The sequence below is a fragment of the Mauremys reevesii genome, linkage group 10 (genome assembly GCF_016161935.1).
Source record: "Mauremys reevesii isolate NIE-2019 linkage group 10, ASM1616193v1, whole genome shotgun sequence".
NCBI classification, from domain to species: Eukaryota; Metazoa; Chordata; order Testudines; family Geoemydidae; genus Mauremys; species Mauremys reevesii.
Genome location: NC_052632.1, coordinates 48,227,083 through 48,238,227, shown reverse-complemented (window position 1 = coordinate 48,238,227; position 11,145 = coordinate 48,227,083). Strand labels below are relative to the sequence as shown.

The 11,145-nt window shown below is 46.6% G+C and overlaps 1 protein-coding gene and 1 long non-coding RNA gene across 5 annotated transcripts in view; one reads left to right on the top strand and one right to left on the bottom strand.

The window, feature by feature from the left end:
- Positions 1 to 2,790: 2,790 nt before the first annotated feature.
- On the bottom strand, positions 2,791 to 4,034 carry LOC120372871. Its single transcript, XR_005585228.1, has 3 exons — positions 3,977 to 4,034; positions 3,029 to 3,200; positions 2,791 to 2,922 (listed from the first exon to the last, which is right to left on the bottom strand). It is a non-coding gene; the product is annotated as an uncharacterized LOC120372871 (long non-coding RNA).
- A 1,202-nt stretch (positions 4,035 to 5,236) lies between these two features.
- The window catches only part of LOC120373706, a 39,125-nt gene continuing 33,216 nt past the window's right edge, over positions 5,237 to 11,145 (top strand). For 3 of the 4 annotated variants that reach the window (XM_039492478.1, XM_039492481.1, XM_039492477.1), the window contains exon 1: positions 5,238 to 5,391. The gene's annotated coding sequence lies outside the window, so the exon portion shown is untranslated. Of the gene's footprint in view, positions 5,392 to 11,145 lie in introns of all 4 variants that reach the window. The other variant, XM_039492482.1, reaches the window with a different exon arrangement.

The following is an 11,145-nucleotide window of genomic DNA, read 5'->3' as shown; positions in this document are numbered from 1 at the left end:
CCAGGAATAAAACAGGAACACGCTGGCCTGGCCTTGGAGCTAGCCGGTGAGAAGCTGGTACAGACAGAAAGCAGATCTGTGGAGTAAGAAGGCTCTATTTTTACATAGCCCCCTTCCTGTCCATAACTAGCTGGCCTGCAAATCTCGAGAGTTGCTCCCTTCCCTTTCTCTCCCCATTCAGGGGCAGAGCAAAACAGGCCTGCCCTGTGCCAGTCCACTCAAGGGGCTGCTGCTCAGCAGGGCCAATATAAAGGTACATTTCAGCTCTGGCTCTGGCTCCAAGGCAATGGATGGAGAAGTGTCCGCGGGGAATAAGTGCCCTGTAGCCTGAGTGCTGCAGAGCCAGGCAGCTCCCTCATCCCCGCTGAACGCCAACAAACCGGCCTTTCTTTGGGTATGTCTACACTACAAAATTAGGTTGAATTTATTTAAGTCGACATTTAGCTCTGATTTTACAAAGTTGATGCTGCATGTCCCCATTATGCATAGAATCATAGAATATTAGGGTTGGAAGAGCCCGCAGGAGGTCATCTAGTTCAATCCCATGCTCAAAGCAGGACCAACACCAACAGTAGCATCCTCACTACCATGGCTAGCATCGACTCATGGAGCAATGCACTGTGGGGAGCTATCCCACAGTTCCTGCTCCATATTGGAATTCTGGGTTAGTCTCCCTATGTCTGATGAGACAAAAACATTTTTGCAGGTTGTTTTGAGTACATATCATCAGCCTCCCATGATGTAATTGCTTTCTCCCTCCCTCCCTCCATCCCTGAAAGCTGGGGCAGCTCTATGTATTTTGCCACCCCAAGCAGGGCAGTTAGGCGGCTTTCGGCGGCGCGCCTGCAGGAGGTCCGCTGGTAATGCAGATTCGGTGGCATGCCTGCGGGATGTCCGCTGGTCCCGCACCTTCAGCGTACCTGCCACCGAATTGCCACCGAAGCAGCGGGACCGGCAGACCTCCCGCAGGCATGCCACTGAAGGCAACCCGACTGCCGCCCTCACAGCAACCGGCAGGCCACCCCCTGTGGCTTGCCGCCCCAGGCACACGCTTGGTGCGCTGGTGCCTGGAGCCACCCCTGCCTGAAAGCAAAGGCAAACAGTCATTTTTGGACCTAAGCCTGGGTTACCTGTGCAGACACCATTGTACAGCAAGCATGGAACCTGCTCAGCTGTATACTGTTGTTGTGAGCATCGCAAACATATTACCCATCGTCCTGTGGTATTTGCAGAGCCTAGCCAGGAGCCACTGCGCGGAAGAATGTGATGCCACGCAAACAGCCGTGCTGAAAGCCATCGATTGGAGCAATTTGCACATGCTGGCGGTGGCAGCCAGGCTTGTTGACATGGTGGAATGCCACTTCTGGGCCCAGAAAACAAGCACAGACTGGTGGGACCGCATAGTTATGCAGATATGGGATGAGGAGCAGTGGCTGCACAACTTTCAAATGCGTAAGGCCACTTTCATAGAACTTTGCAAATTGCTTTGAAATTTGCAAAGTTTCTGAAGCACAGAAATACCAATATGAGACCTGCCCTGACAGTTGAGAAGCGAGTGGCGATAGCCCTGTGGAAGCTTGCAATGCCAGATTGCTACAGGCAGTCGGGAATCAGTTTGGAGTTGGTAAATCTACTGTGCGGGCTGCTGTGATTCAAGTAGCCAGGGCAATCAATTCACTTCTGCTAAGAAAGGTAGTGACTAAGGGAAACGTGCAGGACATAGTGGATGGCTTTGCTGCAATGAGGTTCCCTAAGTGTGATGGGGCAATAGACGGAACGCACATCCCTATCTTAGCACCAGACCACCTTGCCAAAGAGTACATAAACCGCAAGGGGTACTTCTCAATTGTGTTGCAAGCGCTAGTGGATCACAAGGGCCATTTTACTGACATCAACATGGGATGGTCCAAAAAGGTACATGACGCACATCTGTAGAAACTCCAGTCTCTTCATAAAGCTGAAAGAAGGAACTTCTTCCCAGACCAGAAAATTACCGTTGGTGACATTGAAATGCCAATAATTATCCTTGGAGACCCTACCCTATCCCTTGTTCCCATGGCTCATGCAGCTTGGACAGCAGTAAGGAGCAGTTCAACCATAGGCTGAGCAAATGCAGAATGGTGGTAGCATGTGCCTTTGGACATTTAAAGGGGCACTGGTGCAATTTACTCACTAGGTTAGACCTCAGCAAAAGCAATATTCCCATTGTTGTTGCTGCTTGCTGTGTGCTCCATAATATCTGTGAAAGTAAGGGGGGGAAGTTTCTGGCAGTGTGGGGGATTGAGGCAGATTGCCTGGCTGCCAGTTATGAGCAGCCAGACACCAGGGCAATAAGAAGAGCACATTGAAGCACACTGGGTCTCCTACAGGCTTTGAAAACCAGTTTAATGAATGCCCCCTTTTTTGCATGTACTGCCCTATAAACTAAACTCCCACCAACCACAGAGTGTACAGTAAATAAAGAGCCTCTTGTCCGCAATCCATGCATTTTTATTATGCTAACAAACACTGAACAGAGACACCAATGAATAGCAAAGATAACCTGGGTCTAAGGGCCTGATAACACAGGGCATGTAGCTTATTACAATTGCATTGTCTAGCAATCAAAGTTGTGGGAATGAGAGCCTTCTGCTCCATGAACCATCCCTTGGAGTTGAGTTCAAGTGATAATAGAGCTCCCCCCCACCCCATTTTAGGACAGAGGTGGGCAAACTATGGCCCCCGGGCCCTCCCGCCGCTATTCCCCCTTCCCCGCAGCCTTAGCTCACTGCGCTGCAGGCACAATGCTGTGGGCTGTGGGGCTGTGAGCTCTTGTGGTAGCGCAGCTGCAGAGCCCGGCCTGACCTGGTGCTCTGTGCTGCCCGGTGCCGTGGGACAACCTTTGTGCTGGTGTGGAGGAAGCACCCACAGACAAGGTTGCAGCTGCAAGGAAACAAAAACCACAAGAGTAGCCAGTTGTTTACCTCGAATTAAACATTAAACACAATTGCATTTAACCCATGTAATGTGATTACAAGTGTGCACTCACCAGAGGTGCCTTCACGGTCCCGCAACAGTAGGTCCTGGGAGGGGATTGGCTCCAGAGTTAGGAGAAGGTCTTGGCTGTTGGGGAGAATGGATCCTCCACTTGCCTGCTGTGCATTCTCCTCCTCATCATCAACAATGTCCTCCTCATTGTTGCCTGTGGCCACCTGAGGCCCCTGGGAGGTATCATAGAATCATAGACTATCAGGGTTGGAAGGGACCTCAGGAGGTCATCTAGTCCAAACCCCTGCTCAAAGCTGGACAAATTCCCAACTAAATCATCCCAGCCAGGGCTTTGTCAAGCCTGACCTTAAAAACCTCTAAGGAAGGAGATTCCACTACCTCCCTAAGTAACCCATTCCAGTGCTTCACCGCCCTCCTAGTGAAAAAGTTTTTCCTAATATCCAACCTAAATCTCCCCCATTGCAACTTGTTCTGTCACCTGGTACCACTGAGAACAGTCTAGATCCATCCCCTTTGGAACCCTCTTTCAGGTAGTTGAAAGCAGCTATCAAATCCCCCCTCATTCTTCTCTTCTGCAGACTAAACAATCCCAGTTCTCTTAGCCTCTACTCATAAGTCATGTGCTCCAGCCCCCTAATCATTTTTCAAGTATCAGAGGGGTGTTAGTCTGGATCTGTAAAAGCAGCGAAGTGACCTGTGGCACCTTATAGACTAACATGCATCAGAGGAAGTGGGTATTCACCCACGATAGCTCATGCTCCAATACGTCTGTTAGTCTATAAGGTGCCATAGGACTCTTTGCTGCTTTTACTAATCATTTTTGTTGCCCTCTGCTGGACTCTTCCCAATTTTTCCACATCCTTTTTGTAGTGTGGGGCCCAAAACTGGACACAGTACTCCGGATGAGGCCTCACCAATGTCGAATAGAGGGGAATGATCACATCCCTTGATCTGCTAACAATGCCCCTACTTATACAGCTGCAAATACCGTTAGCCTTCTTGGCAACAAGGGCACACTGTTGACTCATATCCAGCTTCTTGTCCACTGTACCCCCTAGGTCCTTTTCTGCAGAATTGCTGCCTAGCCATTCGGTCCCTAGTCTGTAGCAGTGCATGGCATTCTTCCGTCCTAAGTGCAGGACTCTGCCCTTGTCCTTGTTGAACCTCATCAGGTTTCTTTTGGCCCAATCCTCTAATTTGTCTAGGAGAGTGTTGGGGTTCTGGTGGAGTCCCCACATAGAATCACATGCAGCTGCTCATGGAAGCAGCATGTCTGTGGCTCAGAACCAGAGTGACTGTTCTCCTCCCTTGTCTTCTGGTACGTTTGCCTGAGTTCCTTTATTTTCACACGGCACTGCTGTGTGTCCCTGGTGTAGCCTTTGTCCCCCACGCTCTGTGAGATTTTGGCATAGATGTCAGTGTTTCTTCTGCTGCTTCGGAGCTCTGCCTGTGCAGAATCTTCTCCCCACACAACAATCAGATACAGTTTTTCCTGTATGCTCCATGCTGGAGTGCGTTTGTGGCCCTGGGCTGGTATGGTCAGCTTTGCTGGTGAGCTCTCCACACTCATCAAACAGGAAATGAAATTCAAAAGTTCTCTGGGCTTTTCCTGTGCACCTGGATGAAGTGCAGTGGAGCTGAAAGTGCTGTCCAGAGCAGTCACATTGGAGCACTCTGGGATACCTCCTGGACTCTAATCCTGTCAGATTACACAGTGTTGTGTCTACACTACTCCTAATTCGACCCAGGAAGGTCGACTCTAGCACTACTCCTCTCCCTGAGGTGGAGTACAGGCATTAATTTTACAAGCCCTTTGGGTCGGCGGAAAGGGCTCAGTAGTGTAGACACACACATTATAAATTCGACCTAACGCGGCATATGTCGACCTAGGGCTGTAGTGTAGACCAGTCTTAAAGTCGATCTTGTTTGCTTGCTTGAGCCAGCCTCCTCCCCGAGGCAGGTCAGTGTGGCTGTGAGGAGCTCTGCTCTCTCTCCCCCTTCCCTCCAGCCTGGGATCACTCACTGAGGAAAACAGTATTTCCTCTCCCCCCCCCCTCCAATCCCGTGGCCAAATCTCCGTGCCGGTTTGGGCTTCAACTCTGCGAGGATTCAGAGCAGGAGGAAATAGGGAACTGCCGGGAGTCCGGGGAGATCCTAAAGAAACAGGAGGGCGGGGGCATTAGGAGTGACGCAGAAGGGAGCCGATGAGAGGGAGAATGAAGTAAATTAACCAAGGGGGGAGGGGACAACCACTTCCTTCTTGCTCCATCTTCATTGTTCAAAGCGGCGCCTTCTGCGAATTCTGCATTTCCTGTCCCTGAAATCCTGGGGGGGGGAGACCCCTCCGGAGCTGCACGGCCCCTGAGCACGGCCGCAGTGAGCAGTTTGCAAAGCGCAGCTCAGGTACGTGCCGAGGGGTCACTCAAAGCGGCGGGTCGCGGCTCCCCTCAGTCCTGTGCGCCGGCGCGGGGCTGTCTATTGCAGAGCCCTGCGCGGTTCCGGAGCTGGCGTGGGGCGGGAGCGGCTGTCCGGCCGCTGGCTTGGGAGGAACGCCACGAGCAGGGGTACCCCCGCTCCGCATCCCCTGCCTGGTGCTGCCCTGGGTCCGAGCTCCGTAGCCGGGACGGCCAGTTCCTCCAGGGGATGGGCAAGCTGCCTTTGAAGGGACTCGGGGAGAATGGCGTTCAAGCGGCTCCAGAAGCCTTACGAGTGCGGGTCCCTCCAGTGGTTTCCTCAGGACTTGAAATTAGCGGGGGTGTTTGAATTTACAGGGAGGCGGGTGTCAGGGCCGATGAGGGGTGAAGGTGGGCTGTATGGCACCATAGTAAAAACTGAAAAATGTTTCATGACCATTTTATTAGATTTAACTCATGTTTTAAAATCATCACACAAATTAAAGTTGGTTACTCAAGCCTTCTATGAAGCACTACGTCTACATCCTTCTTGGTTTCTTGTTATAATTTTGCACAACTCTGTTAATGAACTTCTGCAATGTAGTGCGTTCATCTTTGGTGGCTTCTCCTGTGTCCTGTACTTCCATTCCTTCAATTGATATGCTAATTAGTTCATTCACATGATCAGGCAGAAGGCGACTTCTTTCAGAACACAAAATTCTATTCAGTGACGAAAAAGAACGCTCAACTGTAGCTGTTGTGACTGGGAGTAGCAAGAGATGAATGCCTACTTCTTTCATCCCAGGAAACGGATCACAAAGATTGGGTTGAGCCACTAGTGATGATAAAAAAGAAGTTGAAGTCAAATCTTCATTCATTCGTCGTATGATATTCCACTCTGAGTTCAAATTCTCTATTCTGTCCTGATCACATAGCAGCCCGATTGCTGGTAGTGCCTAACTCCACTCAACTATTGGTGTTTTGTAGGACAGACATCTGTAAAAGCTACATAGAGGTTGAGTAGAATCTAGAAGTCGCTGTTGAAGATTTTTAAGAATCAAGTCTGTGTACTTTTTCAGTTTTCTTAATAAACACTTCCTGTCTTCTTCATTTAAGGATTCAATATAAATGCCTTCATTAGTCAACTTCTGGACTGAAGTCTTTGCTTCTTCCAGTACTTTTTCAATGGATAGCTCTCTGATTGATCCAAATGTAGCTTCAAGTGCTGGACAAAGATCTACTACTGTTGTAGCAGATGACCTGGATGGCATTGTATAATGACCCAAGTGGTTTCAACAGTAGACTTACAAGAGAGAGAATGGCAATAGTCTTCTCTGAATGTAGTAGAAAAAGTAATCCACCAGCCTCACTACTTAGATCCATCCCATTTGATAGATACTTTCCAACGCCAGTAATAGCAGCTGGAGTAATTTTAAGACAACAGCCAAGGATCACTCATGAGAAAGCCAGCGGGTTTTCCCAGGTTGGGCTAATTTGAACTTCAGTCCCAGTGGTATCTTCTATATTTTCCAAGATATTCAGTATTTTTGGACTCTCGCTGAAAAACGAATATAATGAAGACATTAAATTTATAGCTTTTTAAATGTCTTTTGAAGATTCTGCAGCTCGTACTAGTGCTAGTTGGAGTAGATGGCCTCTGCAGTGTGTATAGGAGAGATTAGGGTTACACTTTTCTCTGAGAAAAGCTTGTACTCCACCATGTCTTCCAGAGAAGTTTGCAGCTCCATCAAATGCACAAGCAGCCATCTGTTTGGGGTCCAGTTGACAAGCATTTAACTCTTCTAAGATGTGGGCTGTCACAGATGCAGCCGATGTGTCTTCTATAACTTGAACATCTAGAAATGCATCTACTGGCCTACCCCTGACATCAAGATAACATACACAATGACTTAATACTTGATGCCCATTTGCATCGGTGCATTCATCAGCCATGTATGCAAATTTTTTTAATGTGGTGAGAGAGTTCACTTTTTCAACTGTTGAGTCTTTCACTGTTGTACCGCATGCTTCTAGCCAGTCAGCTGAGTTTCTTGCAGAAAGATAGTGAGCATTTGCTGGTCTTGTCCGGAACCAGCATTCAACTTCAGGATGAAAAAGTGACAATGCACTTAACATTGGCCGCCAGTTTGTAGTGTGTGGTTTCTCTTGCTTTAAATAGAAAGTAGGATGCCACAGCCATGTTTGTTTGCATGAACTGTGTTGTGTCTCCAGCATTCTTAACAGCCTCATTAAGTACTTCTAAAATTGGCTTTGAAAGTGGGCTTATAAGGCTTTCTGCATGCTGATGCACTCCAGAGGCCTGGTGTTTTGCAGCCTTTTCATGTCGTTTGTCAGCATTGGCTTTGCTGATCAGTTTGACAAACCAAGCTCCTCCACTTTTACCAATTATAGCATTGGGAAGCTTTCCTTCTTCGTAAGCTTTTTTGCAAGAGGTGCACCAGTAGCCATCTTCTGTAACTTCAATAAATGGGAACACTTGGACCGACAAACATCGGGAACTGCCTTTAGGTTTTGGAGACACTGTTTCTTCAGTAGGTAGCTGTATTTGTGCTTCGGGCTGGTCAGATGTAGATATACCCCTTTAACCTTCAGATGACATGTTGATATATTCTTGGTTCTTGATGTGTTCTTCACCTTGGTTAGTTTTTGAGGCCTTTGAGTGGAAAAATTGTATTGTTTTTTGTCTTTTCATTTTCATTTTGACCTGCTATATATAAAAGAGATATGAATAAAATAAATGTTTTGTTAGGATAATGCAAATTTAACATAAGGATAATGCAAGTTACACCAAAACACATAGGTCTAGATTTCTAAAAATATATATATTTTTTAAAAAAATGTATTATTTTGAAAAGTAAGCCATCATAGGATAAGAGGGAAGTTGTCTCATGGATCAGTAACTGGTTAAAAGATGGGAAACAAAGGGTAGGAATAAATTATCAGTTTTCAGAATGGAGAGAGATAAATAGTGGTATCCCTGAGGGGTTGGTACTGGGACCAGTACTGTTCAACATATTCATAAATGATCTGGAAAAATGGGTAAACAGTGAGGTGGCAAAATTTGCAGATGATACAAAACTATTCAAGATAGTTTAGTCCCAGGCAGACTGCGAAGAGTTACAAAGGGATCTTACAAAACTGGGTGACTGGGCAACAAAATAGCAGATGAAATTCAGTGTTGATAAATGCAAAGTAATGCACATTGGAAAACAATCTCAGCTATACATACAAAATGATGGAGTCTGAATTAGCTGTTAACACTCAAGAAAGAGATCTTGGAGTCATTGTAGATAGTTCTCTGAAAACATCCACTCAATATGCAGAGGCAGTCAAAAAAGTAAACAGAATATTGGGAATCATTAAGAAAGGGATAGATAATAAGACAGAAAATATCAATATTGCCTCTATATAAATCCATGCTACGTTCACACCTTGAATACTGTGTGCAGATCTGGTCACCCCATCCCAAAAAAGATATATTGGAATTGGAAAAGGTACAGAGATGGGCAACTAAAATGATTAGGGGTATGAAACAGGAGGAGAGATTAAAAAGACTGGGAATTTTCAGCTTAGAAAAGAGAGGACTAAAGGGGGATACGATAGAGGTCTATAAAATCTTGACTGGTGTGAAGAAAGTGAATAAGGAAATGTTATTTAATCCTTCACATAACACAAGAACTAGCAGTCACCCAATGAAATTAATAGGCAGCAGGTTTTAAAAAAACAAAAGGAAGTACTTTTTCACACAACATAAAGTCAACCTGTGGAACTCTTTGCCAGGGGATGCTGTGAAGACCAAAACTATAACCGGATTAAAAAAAGAACTAGATAAATTCCTGGAGAATAGGTCCATCAGTGGCTATTAGCTAGGATGGGGAGGGATGCAACACCATGCTCTGAGTGTCCCTAGCCTGTTTGCCAGAAGCTGGGAACGGGCAACAGGGGATGGATCACTTGATGATTACCTGTTCTGTTCATTCCCTCTGAAGCACCTGGCCTTGAACACTGTCAGAAGGCAGGATACTGGGCTATATGGGCCATTGGTCTGACCCAGTATGACCATTCTTATATAAAAATTAGTTATAATAATAAAAATGTTTAGTACAGAAACTCCCCAACATAATGACCTCTCAAGATAGCAATGATGTGAGATAAAAACCTTGGAAAATAATGCATTTTAAAAATCTTGGCCTACTAGGAAACATATTTATATAAGTTTCCATTCCCAGTCACAAATCTAGCATTCTGGAGCAAAGTCACTAAAATATAGTCCAACAAACAAATGTTTATTTAACGTGCCCTTCATTTTTCCCTCCACCACACCCCAATCACCGGTGTTGTCCTTGGTCAGTGGAGACTCAGAGTTCAGAGGTGCTTTCACATGAGTTCACCTCCCAGGTGGGGGGCAAGAAGGCACCTTGCTCGTTCCTCCAGCTGCTCACTGTTCGCTCTGGCCACGGCTGTTCGTTGTGCCACCGTTCACTCCACCACTCCACCAATGGCCCTGTGCAGTCACCTTCTGCTGCCACTGTGACCTCTGCGAGTTGGTCTCTTGAGGTTCCACCCAGCTCTCAGTGATTTCAGCTGAGCTCTCAGTGGGGGAACCTCGCTGCTAGTGCAGTCTGGGCCGTCTCTTCCACAGAAACACTGTCCCCACAGCAGGACTAAGCACTTAGACCTGATTATCAGTGATTTCAGCTGCAGTGGTCACTTAGACTATCTATGGGGCCTAATCAGCTCTTTCTTTAAACAGTGGAGAGGGACAGGTCCCCACCCTCTCTCTTGATGCCCTCAATCAGCACAGGCTAAGTACAGTTCTATTGCCCTTTACTCATACAATAAGAACAACAACATTTCATCCCCATCCCACACCCACATTCAAGTGATTTGTAACCCAACCCCTGCCAAAATCTATCACTTGGACAACACAACTCTGTTTGCTGGATACCTAGGTAGATTAGGTGTGAATGTAAATACAATCTGGTCCTGAAGCCTTTCCCCCGAGCCCCAGCTCATCACTAGCTGTCAGGGAGACCTCATTTAGACTTTGCTTACAAATCATGATTTGAAATTATTAGGTTGGCCAACATCACCAAAATGAATGCACTGACATTGTCATAAAAAACAACAGCTGTATAAGGAAGCTAATCTATGTTCATACTTTTCAAATCTATTATACTTTTTTCAGATACACATATTTTATCATACACTATGTATGCTTTTAAAGTGTGTATTAATGTTTGAATTTCAATTCAAATTTCCAAACAGTCACTAAATTGGCATGTAACTAGTTCACAAAACTGGGAGGGAGGGTGTTGAGGAAATTCGGGTGTGTGTGTGTAGGGAAATCACTGGTTCCCTGAGCCCCCGTTGCTGCCTGGAAGATGCATGGGGAGCAGAGTGACCAGACAGCAACTGTAAAAAATCAGGAAGAGTGTGGGGGGTAATAGGCTGGGAGGCTTACTGTCTTGGGCTGCATAGACATACCTTTCACATTCTATGTGGGTATCTGGTTTTGTCAACATCACAGTGAGCCTCAGTGCTTGCCTTGATGTTGCAATGTTTGCTGTGACCTCTCAGCATGGATCAATGCAGTGTCAGGCTGTGGTTTGCACGGTAGATGTGGGCTGCAGAAAGAGCTGGAGTCCTTGACTTGCTCTGCCTTCCTCTTGCAAATCCCACTCACCTTTAACCAATGAAGCCTCCCAGGATGCTGTGAAGCAGGCCATTGTCCTTTTCCCTC